The sequence below is a fragment of the Dermacentor silvarum genome, chromosome 9, assembly GCF_013339745.2.
Source record: "Dermacentor silvarum isolate Dsil-2018 chromosome 9, BIME_Dsil_1.4, whole genome shotgun sequence".
Lineage (NCBI taxonomy): Eukaryota > Metazoa > Arthropoda > Arachnida > Ixodida > Ixodidae > Dermacentor > Dermacentor silvarum.
The window spans coordinates 25351257-25374922 of record NC_051162.1 but is presented as its reverse complement, the minus strand read 5'-3'; the positions used below and the strand labels follow the sequence as shown (position 1 = coordinate 25374922).

General features: G+C 46.9%; 1 long non-coding RNA gene across 1 annotated transcript; it reads right to left on the bottom strand.

The window, feature by feature from the left end:
* Positions 1 to 2184: 2184 nt before the first annotated feature.
* On the bottom strand, positions 2185 to 23666 carry LOC119464678 (uncharacterized). Its single transcript, XR_005194517.2, has 3 exons — positions 23517 to 23666; positions 15524 to 15764; positions 2185 to 2363 (listed from the first exon to the last, which is right to left on the bottom strand). It is a non-coding gene; the product is annotated as an uncharacterized LOC119464678 (long non-coding RNA).

Sequence of the window (23666 nt, the reverse complement as noted above, 5' to 3'; positions counted from 1 at the left end):
ACCCCGTGAACGATGCGCCAACGCCGGGCCATATTCTGAAGCCGGCTTATCAGCTTCCTAAAATAACCCCACGCAAGCACGGCCAATTCATAAGAGGCCTTCTGGTGCGCCAGCGAACGCCGGTTGTGGTTCAAAGACAGAGTAAGAGCCTAGAGTTGTCAAAACACATCAAAATATATTCTTCAAACAAGGCAGTTTCATACACACATACACACTTCGGCTAGGTACATCACAATACAATTCAGATGGGTGCTAACAAAACTCAGTAAAATAATTAACGACAAGCACCAAGAGTTTGACACGTACAGTACAGAATGAAAAGGAACATAAAGTGTCCACTCGTATTCACCCGTGCTGGTCTTGAGCTGGACGATCTCGGCGTAGCTAGAAACAGATCTCGAAGAAAGAACTGCCGACGAGCTCGAAGAACTCGTCGGTCAGCTTGCCGGGGAATCCGCTTCTTCCGCAGACGGTCGGTCTTCACGTTACATCTCTTCACAAGCGCGGTCTGATCCCACTGCTGATTCCCGTACGGCGCTTGTACTGCATTCGGCGGCGTTTCTCGAACCTTCTGACGGAGTCGTGCTCCCATAACATGAACAAAGCCTGTGAATCTTTTAGACATTCTCGGGTTTTCAGCCGCGGCCGCCGAAGTCTTCGAGGAGAGTGGTGACTCATCCGTTGGCGCACACTCGGGTAGTCGTACCAGCTCTCTGTCTCTGTTCGCCCTGTATCGAGGTCTGAGAGGGTGTTTCGGCACTCTCTCCTCTCTCTCGAAACCGTAACATTCGCATATCTTGTCGAATCTTTTAATCTCCGTTGATCGCGGCAGCTGTTTGTGGCTTATGCGCTCTCTCCCTTTGTCGAAGCTGTCGCGGGGCTGACGTGTTTCTTTGCTGGCGCGGCGCCGTTGATTACGCACACTTTTGTGATATTTGATTTTCACTATAGCAGAAGGTTGAAATTAAATGGTTGCAAAGTATTGCACAAGTTGCGTTACTTACTATTATTTTAAAGTACAAATTGCTACTTCTGCTGCTCCAGCAAGGCAAAGGTCGTAGACAGGCGGATTATGTCCTGCCTTAATTTGCCTTGCCAAGTGCCACCCCCCACGACGCAAGAAAAAAAAAAACATTACAATCGCGCTATAATATTGGGTGAGGGACTCGGACGGGTAACGAAAGGAGCTCGCTAATATAGGCCAAGTAGTCAGAGACGTCACCGACCATAAAAAAACTGCGCTTCTCATGTATCTCATTCAAAAATGTTGCAAATGCTAATTCAAAGCCAGGGCTAGAATGTCGTATTGTCACGCTCATGTGACGGCTCAACCTGGCAGGCAGACAAGCACGGACTAGAAGGCGAGATGAAGAAAATCAACGTTAAAAGTTTAATTGGCGAACACGTCCCTTAAACAACTCGGCGGCGATGGCCAACAAGCTCGGTCGTCAGATACCCCAACTACACTCGTCTATCCTTTGTTTATACCAGCGCCACACGGTTCCAGACGCAGCAGTGGCGATCACGTTTGTTCTGCAACACGCCAAGAACAACACGGAGCTTACACGTAACCAGATGATACACTGGCCCATTCGTCTAGAAACAGCGCTTGTGCTTGAGTCACATAAGCCATCTGGTAGCACCAGCGCGTGACAACCGAAAGGTGGTTACATGATGGCGTTGCTGAAGCGACCAATCACAAAAGTAGGCACATGGGCATCGTAATACCGCCAGCACATGAAATGTGAAAGGCGATAAAAGAACGCTGTTGGGGAGTGATTTAACACGATCATAAAGAAACACACATGGCATTATAAGGCTTGTCCATGCGTATTTCCATACAACATATTGATACGGAACAGCCGCCGCCACAATGTGGCTACACTGAGGAGAAGGAAGACGAGGGTTTGGTTTGGTTTGGTTTGGTGCCTATAGACATAGCACAACCCACTGCGGGGGATTGGCCATGAATCGGGCGGCAGTGGGAAGAAAAATGAAGGATACCTAAATGGAGATTTTCTGACTTAAGAATGAGATAATAAATTGGTTCCCGCTTGATATAGCGTCGTCATTTTGGCCTCCGTTATCTTCCCTGAATATAAAGTGTCAATAGCCTTGGGCATCAGTTACACTTAACAATATATTTAAACCTGTTTTGACGCGCTGTACTTACATTCTAAGCCCACCTTCTCATGAGGACGTGGCAGTCTTCCACTTCTCCCTTTTCATCCCGCACCGAGGAAATCAGAGAAACTGTGTCGTCGACAACGCGAGCAATGCCATCGGCGTACCTTTGCAAGACATGTGGTGCAGAAACGCTGGTGTGTGTCTGCGACCGGATCCGCCGCCACTCGTCACCTTGGCTGCGGAAAAATTGTGCGGCACGTTTTGCATTTAAAATTTAGGCGTTTCAAAAGCGCGGGAAGCAAACTAATAGCACACTTGAGTTGAACGAAGTCTGATGGCCGTGATATTCTTTCGAGTAGATTTTAAAGCTTTTAGCAAGCCGATGCCAACGAAGGGAAAAATTTATTTTTTATTTATTTATGCACAATACATGCAACTCCTATTATCAATACATTACATGAAGCATGGGCATAAAGAAATGTGCAGGCTCAGGTTAGGTGACACCACTTGAGAGCTGATCTTCAATAGCAGTTTTGAAACGTGAAACGTCGGTGATGAGGTTCATGTTCTTGCTACAAAAAAATCACCACCTTTTCGACGCCGTGAATATGGTGAAACTGCGAAGCTGTGCATTCGCTGTCGCTTGGCTGGCTCGAACGGCGCTACTTGCGGGGGATGGGACGTGTCGGCGTCCACGGGTGGCGGCGTTACTAGCTCGTTCCTCACACGTTTTTTTTTTCTACGACTTCCCAGAAAGGAGAGAGAGATCAAGAGAAGGAAATAACGCCAACGTATATAAAACTAACACTAACGCGAACTTCCCTCACACCCCACTCTTCTACACCGCCATTGGTTGGCGCGCCACACACACTACCCTCCAACGCGAGTATTGGACGCCGCGACTTACGCCACCCCCTCCTCGTTCTGCTATTCATCTGCACCCTCTCACATCAGTGTCACAGGAGAAAGGGATCACTCCAACCCCTTTCCCACCTGTTGAGCTGTTCTTTTCCTCTCCTCTCCCGCTAGGTCACGTGGCTACTTTCTAGCGAACTCCGACAACGAAGGCACAGGGTCCGCATAAACAGCTTGGCTGTAAAATAATCGTGTCTATCCCACGCAATGTAGGGATCGATGCTGTCACAAACAGGTAGATAGACATCCTACATCGATCGGGGTTCGGCAAAACGTTAACAGATGAACCAACATCTTTGTGTAAAGCAAGCAGTTGTGTTTGACCAGATAGAGCCCTGCACGGGCTCGGGCTTGCCCGAAAACCCGGGCCCGGCCGGTCGGGCCGGGTAGGGCAGATTTTCCTCAGGCTCGGGCCGGGTTCGGGCACGGCATGTGCTTTTTGACCCGGGCCCGGGCCGGGCTCGGGTATTTTGACGCGGGCCCGGGCCGGGCTCGGACTTTCTGGTGGTATGCATGTAAGGTGCAGCGAGTTATCCTCGCGCGTCTCGACTCTGAAAAACCGGTTGCCCCGGCTAGCAGTGCTACTCCTGTGTACTTCCCTTTTCTTAGTCCGTCGTATTTTGCGCTGTTTGAACAGAATGTAAAAGTCCAGCAACACTGAAGTCACCTCAACCCAAAGGATGCCATTGTATTCCTTACCTAAATCAATGTGATTAATGCTTTCAGCGCGGTGTAAGCGCGTTCGCGACTTGCTGATTCTTCAAAAGCGAATTGGTAAAACGATTAATGATTATATAAGATAATTCGTCACGCGGCTGAAGTATGGCATTGCGTCCATCCATGATTGCACGCATGTTCTCAACCGGTCGCCTAGCAGCAGCGCATTACGTTGTACCATGGAGGAACGAGAAGCTTTCTTTCTCCATTGACTCCATCCATGCGCTGCGCTCACGACCAGTCGTGGCTGCGCTTTGGCTAGAGTGTAATAGAATACGGTTGAGTGGGACGAGCGGCTGGGGCGGCGCATGCTTTTCAGTGAGGCGCCCGACGTGGAAAATACTGTGGCAGCGATGCGATAGAAGTGGATTGGGCCGCATCAAGGTCGCGCCGTTGCAAACTGCCGGCGATGCTGCTCGGCAGGGCAATTCGTACTACTTTGCGCGCTAGTATTTGCGTTCAGACCGCTCAAATGGTGTTCATAATTGCATATGACATGTATTATGCCTTAAGAATAAATTCATTTCATTCTCTTTATTATGTTATTTTTGTTAATGTTGCTCTGTGGTCTTTTTCGGTCTCGGGCCGGTTTCGAGCCGGGCCCGGGTCGCGCCATAAAACTTTTGGTCGGGCTCGGGTGGGCAGCCCAACGTAAGAACGGGCCCAGGGTGGGCCCGGGCTGAAAAAATCGGTCCGTGCAGTGCTCTATGACCAGAGCCTGTGTGTGACCACAGCACCAAGGTGATTAAAACGGCTGCCGTCACCACCTAGGACAATCGTGAAGGCAGTAAAGCGGCATATAATATCTCAAAGCACTAGTTGTTTTAACGAAAGGAAAGAAAATAGAGGACCGATGCTTCAAGTGCGACAAGGCATTTGAACGCAACGCGATTGTTGCCACTATGGAAGAATAGAGGAAATAGACTGGGCTCAATATACATGGAACTTGCTGCTATTCCACGCAACGCGAGTGGCAATGTGTACAATTATTCGCGCATTCTATTCTTGTGTCTGTGGCAGAATACAACCTGGGGCGCACGCGCACTCGCTTTTGCAAGAAAATTGTTGTTAGGCGACATGACGGACGCGCCAGTTGTCTCAAAGCACTAATGGCGTTGGAGCGCTAGGCGGTGTTGGTGTCACACGCGGCTGTGAAGCCGCGTGTGACACCAGAGCGTTGGTATCTTGTACTTTTTGTATCGGAAGTGTGTCGAATGTTATCGCTCGTTCTATCCGCTGTCTGTTCACATGTATTTCTTTACATACATGTGCAACCTCGCATGTATTTCTTTACTACCGAGATCCAAACAGTAAAGCAACCGCAACTTGCGTATATGGCTGCCTGCTTACTGCTAAGCGACTAGTATGACGAAAACATTCTTTCGCAAATACTAATTAAGCTTCAGTGTCCGATATGCTTTACTCACTAAGCACCAAGATCAATTTTAGCCCCTGACTCCTCGCAACGTTTAGTAATTCCTTCGTGATTTCCAATAGAAGCCCCCTGAACACCTGCATAACCGTAAGAACTGAAGGGCTACTAGGAACTGCTGGATAGTTTTGAATAACGCGAATATAAAAGGGCACGTTGGAGGACCAGTAGCTCTCCTCCCACGTATCTAGCAGCTTTCGAAGGCTTCTTTAAGCCTGAAATGCTTTTAGCTCCAGTTGTCGGTGACCTTCAAGGGACCTTGAGACAAAAGCCAGAGCCGTTACCCGGGAATGGTTGCGAGAACAAAAGGAGATCACCCGGGCAAGTAATGAAAAGTTAATAAAATGCGCAATGGCCCCCAATTCTTTGTAAAGGACCTCATTACATACGCTATTTGCTGCAAAAGCAAGTTACTTAAAATATTGCTTCCGAGTTCCGCTTCATGTTTGTTCGCAATATCACTGAAGCTGTAACATCTAGTTTTATTGCAATCATTTACACTATCATTTCCAGTAGCCACATTCAAAAGGCAGATATAGGGCATCATGCACTTACGTAATTATCAACTTTTGGCAATGAGAGAGGGTTGCCTTTGCTATTTTTAACGCCACCGGTCCATGAGTTCAGCGCCGCGGGTTTTGCCCCGCCACCTTCGAGAGATGGCGTCACGCTCCGTGACCAGGCCGGCAGCGTCCGGCGTGCCGCAGATGGTTGTTTGGCCGACACGAGACTTGTAACGAGGTTCAGTTCAAAACAGATTCATTTCGGCTCAGAAAGCTTTCTGTCCTGCGTCGCTGCTCCAATCTACTTTCCCGGTAGCCATTTCATGCTTACATCTATTCTCGATTACGGGAGCGCCAGCAGTTTTGGCTAGGCGAAATCGGCTGTCTACAGAAAACTATCAGCATCACCATTGGCTCGACCGTCGTCGTCTTCTTCCACAGCTGGCTGCATTGCCGCTAATCATCCCAGCGTAGAATTTCACTTGTCTTCTGTCGTCGTAATGGGTAGGCCGCCTTTACGGGGGTATGAGCCGTGGACAGATTTAATTTTGAAGCAATTTAATTTCGAAGAATCACAAGCAGCGGGCGAATGCTGCTAAACACGCCGCCGAGCAAACTCGAGACATCGAACGCAAGCGACAACGGCGGACTGTGGGCATACTGTCAGTGACGTCGTTCTCTCCGTCGCAGCCGAACGTGTGTGTAAGCTCATAATTGAGAGATACTTTAATTAACCCTCGGGATTAACCCAGTGATAAACACCGGGGCCGCAGGTTTCAGATTCGCTGGTTAATCATCTTCACGGAGTGGAAGGGCCGAGAAATTTTGTTCCCTTCCTTTGTGAGAGCGATACTGCAGAAGGAAATTCGGGCAATCAATTCCGGTTGAATGTCAGCATGAGATTTTTAAGGAAGTTAATGACGCACGAATGATGCCATAGCTATCAACGGAAACATTAAAGAGTGATTCAATGATGATCATTGGGCACTCGCAGGCTCTAGCCATTCGTGCATATATTCACTTCTGCTGGAAATTTCTGGTAATGGCCACAAAGTTTTCGAAAGTCGGGACAGAGAGATAGGGGCGGAGTGACTGCGCACGATACTCTCTCGCATCCCCACTCGCGTGAGAGGAATATGGGGAGCGTCGGGCTCTTACGTTTTTGACTGCGCTATATTCGGGATCGGCACACGTTTTTAGACCACTATCTTTGGGATTGGCTTACACTTTTTTATATTTCACTATAGTCGGGATCGGCCGACATTGCAAAGCATGACAACTGTTATTATATTTTTAAAATATCACATCGCCATGAGGGCGAAGCAATGATTGCGATAGCAACATGTTAGTATAGTAGACGGAGTGAAGACTCGTAGCTATAGTGTGATTATAAATTGAAGTAAACGTTCAATTGAATTCTTGGGTTTTACGTGGCAAAGCCATGATATTATTATGCAGCACACAGTAGTGGGTACTCCGGATTAATTTTGACCACAAGGGGATCTTGAACGTGCCCCCAAAGCACGGGAGACGGGCGTTTCTGCATTTCATCCTGATTATCATAAGCCTATTTTTATGTCCACTGCAGGACGAAGGCCTCTCCCTGCGATATCCACTTACCCCTGTCTTGCGCTAGCTGATTCCAATTTCTACCTGCAAATGTCCTAGTTTCGTCATCCCACCTAGTTTTATGCCGTCCTTGACTGCGCTTCCCTTCTTTGATATCCGTTCCGTAACTCTAATGGTCCACCGCTTATCCATCCTACGCATTACATAGCCTGCCCAGCTCCGTTTTTTTTTCAATTAATGTCAACTACAATATCGGCTATCCCCATTTTCTCTGTGATCTACACCGCTTTCTTCCTGTCTCTTAACGTTAGGCCTAAGCTTTTTCGTTTCATCACTCTTTGTACGGTCCTTAACTTGTTCTCGAGCTTCTTTGTTAAGTTCCAAGTGTCTGCCCCATATATTAGCACCGGTAGTATGCAATGATTGTACACTTTTCTTTTCAACGACAGCGGCAAGCTCCCAGTCAGGATTTGGCAGTCCCTGTCGTATGCACTCCAACCCAATTTTATTCTAAGGTAAATTTTCTTCTCATGATCAGGGACCCCTGTGAGTAATTGACCTAGTTAAACGTTCTGCTTTACAAAGGCTTACTGGCGATTCTTAATTCTTGTTCTCTTACCAGTCTATTGAATATTATCTTTGTCTTCTGCATATTAATCTCCAACCCCACTGTTCTACCTTCTCGGTTAAGGTCCTCAAGAATTTGTTGTAATTCGTCCCCATTGTTGCTGAACAGGACAGTGTCAGATGACATTTCGCCCCCAACGAAATGCGACCGCCGCTGCCGGGTTTTGATCCCACGACCTTCTGCTTAGCAGCGCAACACCATAGCCGGTAAGCCACGGCGGAGGATTGAACTAAATGTAAGCTAAGTAAAAATAGGGGTCCTCTGTTTGAATCCTGCTATCGGACAACTTCATTTATGCTTATTAAATAAAGCCAACGTTTTTCTTAGCACCTTTAGCACGACTTTTCCGTGTTGGGTGTGCTTCAAACCTCTTTCCTGGGCCGATTCCGGAAGTACTGGACAGCCGCGCCAGCAAAATTACATAATTTTCAGGTTTTAGTTCTGTTTCGCTCTTTTATTATTTAAGTCTGAGAAGATTTAACATAAAGGCATGTGTAGTCGCTGTTTTCTTTCGTGACATTCGTTTGTAGGCTGCCATTGTCAAAATTTTGATGAATGAGCTGTCAAAAATATAAGGCCTGGTATAGAAAGTTTAGTGACAGAATGGTGTGACAACATAACCCCTATAAACCGCGTGTCATAAAACTGACCACCATAATTCACAAAACTTCATTCAAAATGTCATAATTTTGACCACCAGGGGATCTTTAACCTGTCCCCAATGCACGGGGCACGGGCGCTCTTGCTTTTCGCCCAAATCGAGATGCGACCGCAGCTGCCGGGATTTAATCCCGCGACCTCCTGCTTAGCCTGGCAACTTAGCCGCTAAGCCACCGCGGCGGGTTGAAGTAAACGTAAGCTGACTGAGTAAAATGTTAATGACGTGTCACTTCGTGAACGCAGGTTACGAGCAAGCCTATGGGTGCTATACTTTTTTATGCATTCCGCATGCAGTGTTTTAAAAATGCTTTGATAGTGTAAGTGTGGCGGTGCTTTGAAGGCAAATTTTTCGATTTCCGATTTTTGCAAAGTATAAAGTGCCATTAGGAAGGATGGTAAGGCACTGTAAAGAAATGCACGTTCTTTTTTATCAAGCAATCTGCTAATGCACTATTGACACTATTCATTTTCTCCTTCTGCCTCTTCTGGACTTTCCTAGGCACGCCAAGCCCGCGCCTTCTGCCGGACCTGTTCAGCTCGTACCCGGCGCTAGGCGACGACTTCGGGCACGGTAGACTCACACTCGGCCTCCCGCGGCTTGCGTCGCTGCTCCATCCTTCTCGCTCGGCGCTCGGCCTCTCGATCACGAGACGCACCCGCCACGTACATAGCTTCGCGTTCTTTCTCCTTCCCCACTTCGCTTTATTGAAGCGGAGTGCATGCCTCAGATTTTGCGCCCCTACTCCGCCTCCGACCTGGTCAAATCATTACACCAATAAATTCGTAAAATATTGTTAAGTCTGACATTGTCAGAGGGGTTTCGACCAGATTTACAGCCAGCGCAGCGTCGTCGACTCCGAAAGATCAGAACGCCTCATAGCCGTTATCTTTTGTGGAGAGATCCTGGGTGTCGGAGTCAGCACATTCAGTGTCAGAAGCGTCGCCTCATGAAGCATCACCCAAAACAAAGGTGGCTGGGTCAGCATTGGGACTTGCTGCCGTGCTGACTCTTTTGACAGGATTTTTCGATATTTAGCTTGTCTGTGGATGCCTTTGATGACGTCCAGAGAAGGAAATTTATAGTTGAACAGAGTAACCAGTTTCGCTTGCTGGTTGAACATAGTAGAAGGCGACTGCGCAGAAACGACGAAGACGAATGAGGCACACGTAGTACACAGGCGCAGCGCTGCGTCTGTGTACTTTGTACGGAACCGACGTTTGTATTCGTCGGTTCCGTGCTGCAGCCTTCTACTAGGAAATCATAGGCTGCCGCTCGGGCGGCAAGTAATGAGACGCTCCCCCGGCGGCAAACTCGCCTCGGCCTGAGCCAAGATCGTGATCTGTGCTTCAGTCTATGGCTGATACGCACTATCGGTAGGCACGGCCGAGGAACTAAACCTCAATGACCTCTCCCACCTTCCCTATGACCATCGTCATTAGGAGAGTCGCCAATCCGCGTGGGCGACGCGACAGGGAGACCCCCGGGATGCGCAAGTACACTGGCGGCGTCGTCGGGCTTTCAGCTACCGTGATGTCAGCTAGACCAAAAGGGATATCATCAGTGACTCGCTCAGGCGGCAGGCTGCCTATAAACACAGGGGCTTGCCTGCATGTGTGAGATCGGAGCACGGTCTTCTTCCTCCTCTTGGGCCACCGAAACACTCCCCCCCCCCCCCTAAATCCGGATTGGGGTTCCGATGTGGCGAGCGATGATGACCGGGGCCTGAGCCAATGGCTGCCAAGCTCTTCCCTCCCGGCAGAGGGTGGCGAGTGCCGACGTGTTGCGCTGTGCCCCGGCGACGTCAGGCCCGAAGCACCACTTATCCCAGCGGATGGCATTTGAGCAATCTCCTGGGAGTCATCTACCGCCAGCTCTTTGTTATTTTCAACCCCTGGTGTCACCCCAGCAAAGCCAGCTGCGGGGTTCTTCCCTAAGGGGAGAACAATTTGCGCATTTAGTGATTGCCCAGGGGTGGGTGTAGGCTCATCTCTGCCAGACAAGGAGGAGGACGAGAAAGAGAAACTCAGTCCTAAGGACTTCCTTTAAAGAGCGGTACAGTTGTTTGACAAAACATGAAAATGTCCAACTCAAGAGATCAGATAGAATTGGCTGAACTGTCAAAACTGATCAACAAGAAGAAAGTCAGGGATATTACAAATTATAACGTGGGGACGATTGAGGAAGCCGTAAAATATGGACGCAGCATTAACTCAGTAGGAAGAAAGCTTGGAATTGGACAAAGCAAGATGTATGCACTGAAAGATAAGCATGGTAATATCATCAGCAACTTCGATTACATAGTAAAAGCAGCGGAAGAATTCTATACTGACCTGTATAGTGCCCGAAACAGCCAAGCTACTTTCATTCGAAAGAGTGATGAACCGGATACAGAGGCTCCCTCTATAACTAGCGATGTTGTTAGAAGGGCCTTGAATGACATGACCAGGGGAAAATCTGCTGGAGAAGATGGAATAACAGTAGATGTAATCAAAGATGGAGGAGATATCATGCTTGAAAAGCTTGCGGCCCTTTATACGCAATGTCTCACAACTTCAAGTGTACCAGAGAGCAGGAAGAACGCCAACATTATACTAATCCATATGTCCCAGTCACAACACCCAACGACAAACTCTTAGAATTGGGGCTACACAACACGCTTGACGAACTAATCGAGGCGCACACTACCGCCCAATACGAAAGACTCACACAAACCCCAACGGGGCGACACATTCTACAGAAACTCAAAATTTGATATGAAGCGCAACACGGCACCAAACTAAGCATTCCACTAGAGACGAAGAGAGAATTTAAAATTTCTCCACTGCCCAAGAACATGCACCCGGAGCACCACAAGGAGCGACGAGAGGCAAGGGCACGCCACATTGAGCGCAAATACCATGACGTAGATGGCGTGGCCTACGTAGACGCCGCGGAATACAGAGAACGCAAAGGGATGTCCGTAGTAGCGGTAAAGGCGGACGGAGAACCCTTCGCGAGCGGCACCGTGAGAACGGACAACGCCGAAGTTGCGGAGGAAGCCGCCATAGCATTAGCGGTGGCCTCCACGAAAGCGAGAGTTATCATAAGCGACTCCAAAATTGCAGTTCACAATTTCGCGAAAGGACGCATCTCGCCAGAGGCGCTCAAAATTCTAAATAGTAACAGCCACCGTCATCGCGGGACGATCCAAATTATTTGGGCACCCGCGCACTCCTCTCTCCCCGGCAACGAGGCGGCTCACAACGTAGCTCGAGGACTTACTCGCCGAGCAAGTGAGCCCACCCAGCCGGGAACGAGAGGAGACCGCATGGTCAGCTACAAAGAAATAACCGATTACTACCGGCTGCGAAGGGCCCGGTACCCACCAGCTCATCCCGCGCTAACCAGGAAACAGGCGGTGGCCTGGCGCCTCCTGCAAACAAACATGTATCCAAACCCGGTGGCCTGCAGCAGATTCTATCCAGGGCAATACAACGATCAATGCAAATTATGTAAATGTAGGGCGGATCTGCCACATATTCTATGGGCATGCTCGAAGGCGGCTCCTTTTGAGGGCCGCAAAATTCAAAACCGGCAGCAGTGGGAGACCCTGCTGCTCAGCTCAGACCAGCAAGACCAGGTCTGGGCCGTCCAGCTAGCCGAGGCAGCCGCTGAGACCCAGGGGATCTCGGCCGTCTGCTAGGCGGAGGGAGGCTGCGTCCGCCCTCGTGAATTGCTGGCACCATTAAAGTTGTATCTCTCTCTCTCTCTCTCTCCATAAGAAGGAAGACATGAAAGAATTGAAGAATTATAGACTCATTAGCTTGCTTTCAGTATTGTATAAAATATCCACCAAGATAATTTCCAATAGAATCAGGGCAGCACTTGACTTCAGCCAACCAAGAGAACAGGCTGGCTCCAGGAAGGGATATTCTACGATGGATCATATCTATGTCATAAATCAGGTGATCGAGAAATCTGCGGAGTACAATCAACCTCTCTATATGGCTTTCATAGATTATGAAAAGGCATTTGATTCAGTAGAGATACCAGCAGTCATAGAGGTATTGCGTAATCAAGGAGTACAGGAGGCGTACGTGAATATCTTAGCAAACATCTACAAGGATTCCACAGCTACCTTGGTTCTGCACAAGAAAAGTAGAAGGTTATCTATCAAGAAAGGGGTCAGGCAAGGAGACACAATCTCTCCAATGTTATTCACTGCATGCCTAGAAGAAGTATTCAAGCCTTTAGACTGGGAAAGCATAGGAGTGAGGATAAACGGCGAATATCTCAGCAACCTCCGATTTGCAGATGACATTGTCCTATTCAGCAACAATGGAGATGAATTACAGGAAATGATTGAGGACCTTAACCGAGAAAGTGTAAGAGTGGGGTTGAAGATTAATATGCAGAAGACAAAGATAATGTTCCATAGCCTGGCAAGGAAACAAGAATTCAGGATCGCCAGTCATCCTCTAGAGTCTGTAAAGGAGTACGTTTATCTAGGTAAATTACTCACAGGGGACCCTGATCACGAGAAAGAAATTTACAGAAGAATAAAATTGGGTTGGAGTGCATACGGCAGGCATTGCCAAATCCTGACTGGGAGCTTACCAGTGTCGTTGAAAAGGAATGTGTACAATCATTGCATTCTACCGGTGCTAACATACGGGGCAGAAACTTGGAGGTTAACAAGGAAGCTCGAGAACAAGTTAAGGACCGCACAAAGAGCGATGGAACGAAGAATCTTAAGACTAACGTTAAGAGACAGGAAGAGAGCGGTGTGGATCAGAGAACAAACGGGGATAGCCGATATTCTAATTGACATTAAGCGGAAGAAATGGAGCTGGGCAGGCCATGTATAATGCGTAGGATGGATAACCGGTGGACTATTAGGGTTACAGAATGGATACCAAGAGAAGGGAAGCGCAGTCGAGGTTGGCAGAAAACCAGATGGCATGATGAAGTTAGGAAATTTGCAGGCGCAAGTTGGAATACGCTGGCGCAAGACACAGGTAATTGGAGATCGCAGGGAGAGGCCTTCGTCCTGCAGTGGACATAAAATAGGCTGATGATCATGATGATGACTGTTTGACCTCCTACCGCCCAGCCCTTTCTCCGACTTCTCCCCAGTGGTCGTACTTTACCCGGCCTACTGCGGTGAAAGCCCTCAGAGAAACCAGCTTTGGGCTTCCGCCTCACCGCGGACTCTATGTCCCTATAACTCGTCGTAGTCACAAGGACAGCAATCTTCCGCGTGGTCCTACCAGCGACCTAAAGGCTGGTGTGGTTGTTGTGGGCCCTGGTATCTATGCTCAGCCTAAACGATGCAACACGAGGGATGTCTGGAGAGCTCCATCGAACCGGCGAGGCATCGGCCGAAGGAATTACGCGGGTCCATCCTAGGCAGCTTCAATGAGTTGGTCTTCTTGAAATGTGTGATGGGGCTACTTGAGCGCTAACTTCCCCGAGACACACGGACACTTATTCCGTGAATTCTGTTGCGGCATTTGGCAAAGTTCACAGAAGCGAAGTGTGAGGTTGTGTACTGGGCCTCGTTGCAAGCAGAGCAACGCTAGTTCGCTCTGAGGTCATGTTTCCTTCTGTAGTGCTCCACCAGAGCTACCCGAGACGAAAGGACTACCTCGCACTTGGAACATTTATTCTTGAACGATAGATACTCCAGGAAAATTCCCCATCAACACTTCCCACAGGGTGACTAGCCCTCAGGCACGCCATGGAACCAGAGGAATGCGGTGCGACAGTTAACGCGGCACGCTGGCCGCAATCGTGGTATGCTGGTAACATGCTGGTCACAATCGGACGACTCTGAGGACGGTAAAAGGTTAGTAGCCCGCTTTCTTGGCAATGCACTTGCGCATTGCCAATAGTGAGATGTCTATCTATGGTGAGATGTCGCCATCTATGGTGAGACTGAGCAACCAAGCGCCGGCAAAGCAACCGTTAAACCCTCGCCTGGTACCGTAGCGGCGAGGCTTCGAGCGAGGGCAGCTGCGACGCCTCTTTGCAGTGGACCACGTGGCGTAACGTCACGCATGCGCTCCGACGGCTCACGCTTCGGCAGCTCAAGGTCACTGCGACGCGATGAATGACCTTGCGATACATAGCTTAGTAGAGCTTTCGCTCTCAAAAAATACGAGTGCCGCACTCCCTGACCTAGTGCAGAAAGTGCAACGAAATGAAAGACACCTATAGGCAACCAGCAGTGAAATTTCGCATACTAACACCAGCACCGCAGCACACAGCCTAGTGAGCGGTGGAAACGGTTTTCATCAGCACATGCTGCGATTTCGCGTTGTTAATTTCACCGCTCACCTTGGAGTACTTTTGTACAGATTCAGGCCTGACTGGTAACGGGCGCTCTAGAATGTATAAGCGCATCTCCAACGCGCATGGTCAGGACCAGATATTGGTTGGACGCATAGAGCTTACGCAAGGGTTGATACAGGCGCGCGCTTGTTATTTTTCGAAAGTGTCGTACCATGCTGGTGTCCTCCCTATCTGATAACACCAGGATATTTCAGTCGCACACTCCTAGCCAGTGCTGGTTCCACAAGCTATACGTCTGATGTGCTAATATGTTAAGAAGCACATGCACCTAAATGCAAACTGCAGTGATGCGAATAGCATTCCGCCCATGCACCAATTTCACAAGCACCGCAATTACCTGAACGCTCCGTACTGCGTTCGTTGTCGTTTGGCCAACAAGATCAGCCGAACGAAAGATCGGCTTGCAATATCGAGAGTTGTTTCCAACCGAAGTCGGAAGCCTTTCTTTCCATCGCATTGTGTAGTAAACCAAGAAATCCGTGAATGAGCTCGTGTGGCTATTGTCTTAAACTTCACTTGTCAGTGAACTGAAGAATTTCATAAAAGACGAGTTGCACAGCACGAAACGTAAGTATGCATGAACTTCGCATGTGTGCGATGAAAACAGTGATGACGACATATACACAAATAAGGCTTACGCGTGCAGTAGGCCGTCATTTGCAAAGAACTGCGGCTTTCGGCTTTTGTGGTAAAGCTTAAGAGCCAGCGATCCAACATGGCGCGGTGTCCTTCCTTCCTCTTGGTAGAGTGTCCGAATGTCGTTTGCGCTGAACAGGCGCACAATAGCCCGCCGTCCCGGTAGCTGCTGGACCACAATGGGGCCATACCTTTGGTATATATCCCACGCAGCTCCACTGCCATCCCGGATATCATACCGACCTGCAAAGACAGTGAACATTTCGACTGGCGAATGACGTCAGCAGCCACAAAATGTGAAGAGCTCACAATGACAAACATCGTCAGACAGTGAAAGCTGTTTACAAGAGAAGGTAGACTATATCTTTACACGCTTCTAGCGTAAACATACCTATGGGCTGCATGATTGTAGTGAATAAAACGCGATAAGCAACAACAGGTAAATATAGTAATTATAAGTAATTATAACATTCAAACAAATGCAAACCTACGTTTGGTTTGCAGTTACATATTTTTATTGGATGAATTAAGCCGTTATGCTTAATCTCATCGTCAGCGGATTAGGGGGTCGCATTAATGCTGGTTAATGATAGGTAAAAATGCCCTTTCCCAATTTATTCGCGCAGAGGACAAGCGCAAGTTTGACGTCAAATTACGGCATAGTTGGCGTAATAATGTAACAGTGTTTCGTGTGATTCAATGTACGCTAGTTTTCATCCTAGTGCAATGAATATATATATATAAGAGTATCATAATTTAGTCAAGGGAGAACTATATTTGTCCCACTTAACCATGCATTGACGCGACTGAGACTGCGCGCCGGATTTAGATTGTTCATCCAATTGACCAAGAAAATCAATGAGGAATACCTCTTCAAAGTGGCAGGAATATGTTTATAAACTTATGCGCAACCTCCAGTAATTACAAATGTGTTTGTTGGGCCTTGTTTCAGTCACCTTATTTCTTGCTAAATCATTTGCCTCACATATAGAACTATGCAATGATCTTTCAAATTTCCATAATTCCTGAATGTAACTTACATTCCCTTTTGTTCACAAGCCATGTTGCAAGAAGGACCATTTTTAATTAAAACGGAATTTTTAAAAAATACAATTTAGAAATCGCGAATCTCACCACTGAGTTCAGGATGCACGTATGGCACATTCAGTGATCCTAGATTAGAAATCGGTAATTGTTTCGCTGAACTATAAAGCACAAATATATTGTGTCTGTTTTATCTGACAGTGACACTGCGAATATGTTCCCAATAGCACAGATTATCAGTCATCCAACATATTTTGTGAAAGCAACTTTAACACAATCTTATTGGTCCTCATGCAATTGATACTTACATGCGTGGCTATTGTGATTGCTGCAAGTGTCAAGCCCCGCGTGAGAAAGTGAATACTGGCATATTTAAGCATAGTACAGACCAACTGTGGTCACCAGCGGAAGGAATATTCGTTTCTTCACCTACTGAAAAATAAAAGCTGGTAGGTCATTCCCTTTGTCTTCCAAAAATCTGTTGGCTATGCATAGTGTGATGTCTGTCTTAGTTCATGTATGTTACTACTTGCTTATGTTATACATGGGAATGTGTTGTCATTAGAAGATGGGATTATTGTGTGACTGGCCGTCTGTACAGGGAACATGTTTTTGTGTGATCACTTTTGTAGATACTTCTTTGTCACTATCAATGCCATTCTTGCGTCAGGCGCATTGGCCCAGCTCTAGTGTCACAAAATCTCAAAAAAGTGAAAGTATTCTCAAAAGTGATTGTATAACAGCTGCCCCTCTTCGCTGCACAGTGGTCATTGAGGTGGAGCGTTCTGCCGCTTATTTGTTACAATTTGTACATTAAATTTTTTTTCTGAAATACTGAAATGAAATTTAGCATAGCGCTACAACTATATACATGTAAGTATTTGTTGGGATATGTACATATATATATATATATATATATATATATATATATGGCATGTCCGTGCCTACTAGACATTATGGCTTAATGTTCAGTACACCTTTCTAAAAATAACTTCAATTGCATTTTGCTGGCTTCACCGTCGACGAGGAATGCGAAGGCCAACCGCATTACCTTATATAAGAATACCTTACAGGGCTCCAGGTAGAAATTGGGTAAAATTGGGAAATATTGTTACATCAAAGTGTACATGCTATTCAAAACAAGCAAGAAAAAGCATCATTCGCATAGCGCAGTAGCAATATGAAACGAATTAATCGACGCAACTAGCCGGCTTGGTATACAAATTCGCGAAAACTACCAAATTTCAAGGAATGAAGCTATGAAGTTTGCAACATTCACTAAAAAAAGAATATCACAATTCTGTTAGTTGCACTTAATACCATCACTAAAGCTGAAAACATTGACGTATCATACACTGCTCTGCAATACGAGCACAAATTAGCGAGTGGGTGAGTGAAATAACTTTATTTAGGTCCCGAGAAGACGCAGGGGAGACCCCGTGGGTCTTGCAAATTCCTCATACACATTGTACCAATTTCACGTAAGGTTTAAATTAAAATATCAAATTTCTTCACTTTAAACATAACAAATGCAATCTGCAGAACAGCGATGTCTGTTTTTCGTGCGGAGGTGCGTAATATTAACGTTTGTGCTTTTATTTTTTTAATCCTGCCAACTTTCAGCCAATCTTACTTCGAGACGCTAAGTCTAAAATCTTTTTTCTACAGCCACGTGAATTCAACTTTGTCAAATGCTACATGTTTAATTGAAATTAGTCATGTTGTTATCACAAATACACTAATTTCTTTTAATGTATGTTAGTAGGGAAACCAGAGTTTACCCGGAACTAAAGCTCCGATATACAGAATTTACAGAATTGATAGTTTTTTGTGCATGTTACAGTCGTAAAGTGAATATGTTTCTTGAATTTTGCAATTGTCAACAATTTTTAACAACAATTGATGGTCTAAATGGAAAAACTACAGTTTTATTATTTTTAATGTAAGAAACCTGATCAAATTCGGTCACTTTGCTGCGAGAAAAATGATTTCACTGTTCTCAACAAGAGGGGCCCACACTCATTACGGATCCTCAACAACCCACGCGCACGGGTAACGGCGTGAGCGTGGGCACCACATCCGACATCACGTTTACAAATACACAGGACCCCAAGAGGGCGAACAGACGAAACAATATGGGCAGCGATCACTTCATTATAGCGACAATTCACACGGGACCCACAAAATGAAGGGTAGGAATTTGACGATGGTGGTATCCGATATATTCATACAGGCACAGGAACACAAAAACACAATGGCAGACATCGATAGCGCAGAAATTCTCAAGGACATTGATAAATCGACACAACAGATACACAACATTTAGGCCATCCACTAAATGTTGCTTGTCCTAGCGCACGCACTGTCGCCTGATCGTCATAATTTTCTCATCGCACAGCTACAGACTAGACGCGCCTTCCCCACCAGATCGCTGCCATCACCGCCTCATCTGCCTTCATAGAAGAAGTAACAAGTGTTCGGTAAAAAAACACTGTGGAAAACCTTGCGTATTACTTACGTAATACCCACCCCTTATATGCGATACCCACCAATGGGTATTACAGTGGGAAATGCAATGGAATGCGGTAAAGTAGGCTACTCGAGAAATTGTGTTCGAGAAACTGTGCGCTAGAAAACAGCGCACAGCAAACACTAAGGCTAATCAAACGGATTGCCAGTAGACACTACGGCAAGAGGGAGGTCGGCCTCATTCGTTTAGTGCAGGCGTTGGTCATCCGCCGCGTCGTCTCTATGGGCACGCTCCAAGGCGGCTCCTTTCGAGGGCCTCAAAATTCAGAACCGACAGCAGTGGAAGACCCTGCTGCTCAGCTCAGACCAACAAGACCAGGTCTGGGCCATCCAGATAGCCGAGGTAGCAGCTGAGAATCAGGGGATCTCGGCCGTCTGCTCGGCGTAGGGAGGCTGCGTCTGCCCCCTGATTGCTGGCATCCATAAAAGTTGACTTTCTCTCTCTCTTTCTCACTGTTCACGTGTATTAGAAGGAGTTCCAGAGATAAAGCTTTTCCTTAGGTACTGTGTGCGTCAGTCTGGTTTGTATATTCACCCATAATTTTGGAATATGCGGTCTGATCTCAAAATGTTATCCCTTACAACGAAAGTAAAGCTCTTTAGGCTTTCTACAATAGATGGTGTACTTCTCTACGAGGTCCATTATTCACCGCATTTTTACAAGTACTGTCCGTGTGTTTTTTTTTTTTTTTTGCACTTATAGGCCACAATGCTGTGTTGTTTAGGTTCAGTGTGGTTTCCTAGGGCGGACGCGTCACATTGCGGCGCAGAGATATTTTGTGCACATTCATTAAATCTATATGAGGGATTTAGTAACCAACCATTTGATGTGCACTGCTGGAACAGCAGGTGCTTCTGCAGTTTTAATGCGAAAATTTCTTGTCCGAATCAAGCCTGTTTTTGTGAAGTGCCAACTACTGTTGAGTCTCTCATTGATTTTTTAATGCGACAGCAATTATATGGACACTTCAAGCGCATTTCTGCCGGGAACGTGGTCATCGACGTCGCTGTGAGGTTCCGTATTAAGTCCAAACGCGGTAACATCGTCGCCGTGCGCCGTAGGCTGTATGTGCGAGTAAAAGCTTGCGGGGGTCAGCTGACAATTACGGCTCCATCTCGCTCGTACGAGGGAGATAGGCTGGGTGGAAGTGCGCTTCTTCTGTCGCGTACGAGGCACAGGGGAGAGGAGGCGTGAAAGGGGAGGAGGTTTACTCCAGCGGCAGCCGCGCGGGCGCCATATCTTGAAAGCGATCTGTGACGTGGAAAAAGTGTGCGCCCGCGTGTGCCTCATCTTCAAAGCGACCTGCGATGTGGACAAAGTGCAGGTAGTACCGGTGGCTTCGTATGCGCTGTGCTTTCGACGTTCGCGTTGAAGCGAGAGCCAGTACGAAGGTCAATTCGCTCGCTGCAGCTGCCACGCCTCTTCACTGGAGCGCTTTGATAGCGAGTTTCCGCGATCGTTGAGCGAGATGTGGTCATGTTTACCTGTACACGCGTTACACCGTGTTTGTTACGTTAGTAAGCGAATGTTTACAAGTTTATACGGCCGATAAACAACTATCCTTAGTTCGTATAGTTGTCTACTCGCATTCGTACTATTTGCATTTGGTATCGCATTCGATGCTTCGCCTTTTGGGCAAAACTGCGATATTTTTTTCTCTTGTTTTGTACGTTAGCACCACCAGCTTGAGACGAGAAGCACGTTGACCCCCACAGTTTGTGTGTTGCAAGTTCTTGTCTGATGCCTCTATGCAGCTTGTTCTATTCTGAAGTGCAGCTACAGATTAGACGCGCCTTCCCCACCACATCGCTGCCATCAACGCCTCATCTGCCTTCATGAAAGTAACAAGCGTTCGTTAAAAAAACACTGTGGAAAACCTTGCGTAATATCTACGTAATACCCACCCTTTATGTGATACCCGGACATCGGTATTGCATAACTTTGTAACATAAACTGGTCACATTGTGGGTGTAGTGCCAATTTTTTTCCGCTGCATTTACTGTGGTTCTTAATGTCTACAGTACCGTTCTCTATAAGCTTGGCTCATTGCAAGCACTTAGCCGACATAGACATAGGTTCCATAGACATTCGCCGTTAGGTTCCTCAAAGCAACACCAAAGAAATGTTCTATAGAAGTTTACCATTACAGCTTCAAAAGAAAACTGCATAGAAATATTCTATACAAATTTGTCTTTAGGGTCTGTAAATAGAGTCCATTTTATAGAGTCCATAATAAGACTCTATAAAAATTTCATTTTAGCATCTTCAAACCATAGAAATTTTGCATAGGAATTTGTATGTCGCCCTATTTGAAATAACCTCATAAAATCTTCTATGGAAAATTGTTGTTAGGGTTTGAAAAGCAAGTGCATTCAGCGATTCTATCGAAATGTGTCTTTGGAGTTCCTATAAGGACGTGGTGGCCAAATAATTTCGGAACTGCACAGGAAAAGCCTGCAGGCACTAAAAGTCAACACAACGCACTTCTACTGAACAAGTTCAAGAGACTTTCTAAAAAAAATCACATTAGGTTTTTTAAGGATTTACGGTCACCTTAAGGGAGTGCACGTCGTCGTTATTGTTAGTCGCAGGCTGTGAAATCGCAGTTTATGACACTGGCGTTACAACGTACTCACCAGTGAGCGCGGTCGTCGAACTAACTTACTGCGCCAAAATTTGTAGCTTTGACATCAGTGCTTCAAAAATAATGTTATGCTTTGTGCAGCGTCGGCACTAGTTCTGAAACTATTTATTTGTGATTTGAACTCTTATGAGCATCACCACACCATAGGTAGTCATCTGCAATTGAAACTGCCATTCTTTCTCAGTTTGCCTTGGATGCAATGCTGTTTTGTATTGAAGCGTGACCCGGTTAGCCCTAGCGCAGCGGGCGCGCGTACTTGATCGGCCTTGTCAGGTGAGCCTTTGCCCGTAAGCGCCATGACTATCGCACTGTGCTGTATCTTGGGTGAATAAACCCGTTTCCGTTGGCGAACTGACTCCGGAGCCTTCTCTGCGTCGTGTCGGAGAGTCGACGAACCCTGCCGTAGCGCCTTTGTGCGTTGCGGAGTGGAGGAGAATCGTGCACTTTCCTGACCGTCGCTCGCAGGGTGAGCCTTGTGCAAACCCATCTCCACACGGTGAATTACATTATCTACACTACGCACAATAAATGCTTGACCCAATACAGCAGTACTCAGTATTATTTATAAATATTGCCTAGAATAACACATGTTGATTACCTGCGTACCAAACTGCCGCCAGTATTGCCATCAAAGCCGAACGACACTTTCCCCTTTTCCTTCTTGCCAAAGTGCCACTTCCTGCAGCGAAGTGCACTTGCCCGAAGTGTCACTTCCCATCTGCCTGTCCATCCTAGAAATTCACATTTGGGCGATTGGTCACGTTCACCGAAGTATTTTTCTTCTCGTATTATCACACTCCTGCTAGAAGCGAATTTGTTGTGGTCACATATATGACATGCGGACGCAGTTGATTAAGATTGTGCGTTTATCATGAAAGCGGTAATAAATTTTCAACTGATGCGACCACTACTGTCTCTCCTTTAGTGTAAGATCGCGCGCGTAGAAATATAAGATATGCTTGGTCAAGAGCCTTTTTGTCTAAACTGATAGCAACCGCACTCGAGGGATTGGTGCATTTAGGCGTTGTTTGCCTATGTCGCGCAAGTGCTGGCGATAAATTGTTCCAATATACAGTTACGTGTGCAGGTCGCGACAAAACACACATATACACGGGCACGCACGCACGCACGCACGCACGCACGCACGCACGCACGCACGCACGCACGCACGCACGCACGCACGCACACACACACACACACACACACACACACACACACACACACACACACACACACACACACACACACACACTGCGTACATAATAGAAAATATTTGTTACTACGCGAGGTTTTTTCCGTATCTCTTTGTTCACGACGCGTTATCTTCCAATGCGAAATCAAGCTTATTTTAAACCAAAACACTGTTGTCTCGTGAATATTGCAGTTAAAGATTTAATCCTAGGATATCGTGTGCAATAAGCAGGATCGACAGATAAGGCACGTTGCACTGCGGGACTCCGATTAATTTACCATCTGGGATTCATTAACGTGCACCTAAGCCTAGGTACACGAGTGCTTTTGCAGTTGGCCTCCAATGAAATGCCGCCTCCACGTCCACGATCGAACCCCGGGCCTCGAGCTCAGCATGGCAACGCCTAATAAAGTTGCCGCACGCATTTAGTAATGTACTGAACTCTTATCTGCTGAAGTAGTAGCAGATTACTAGTTGCACATTTCGCTTCTTTTTCGAGTAGCCTGCGAAAGATATCCTCCCAATACCTCTGAAGCATGACATACGTGAATATTTCCCTAAAATGCAGACGCTGGTGTAACTCACCGATAAGAGGAAAATAAATCCAAGCACTTCCGACCAGAGGCAATGCTGGAATCTTCGGTATTTCCGAGAACGGTAACGCTGCATTATGAGCGCTTGCCGCATGTCTAAGTCTCACTAAAGGTTCTGCATAACGAAGGCCTAGAAGCACTC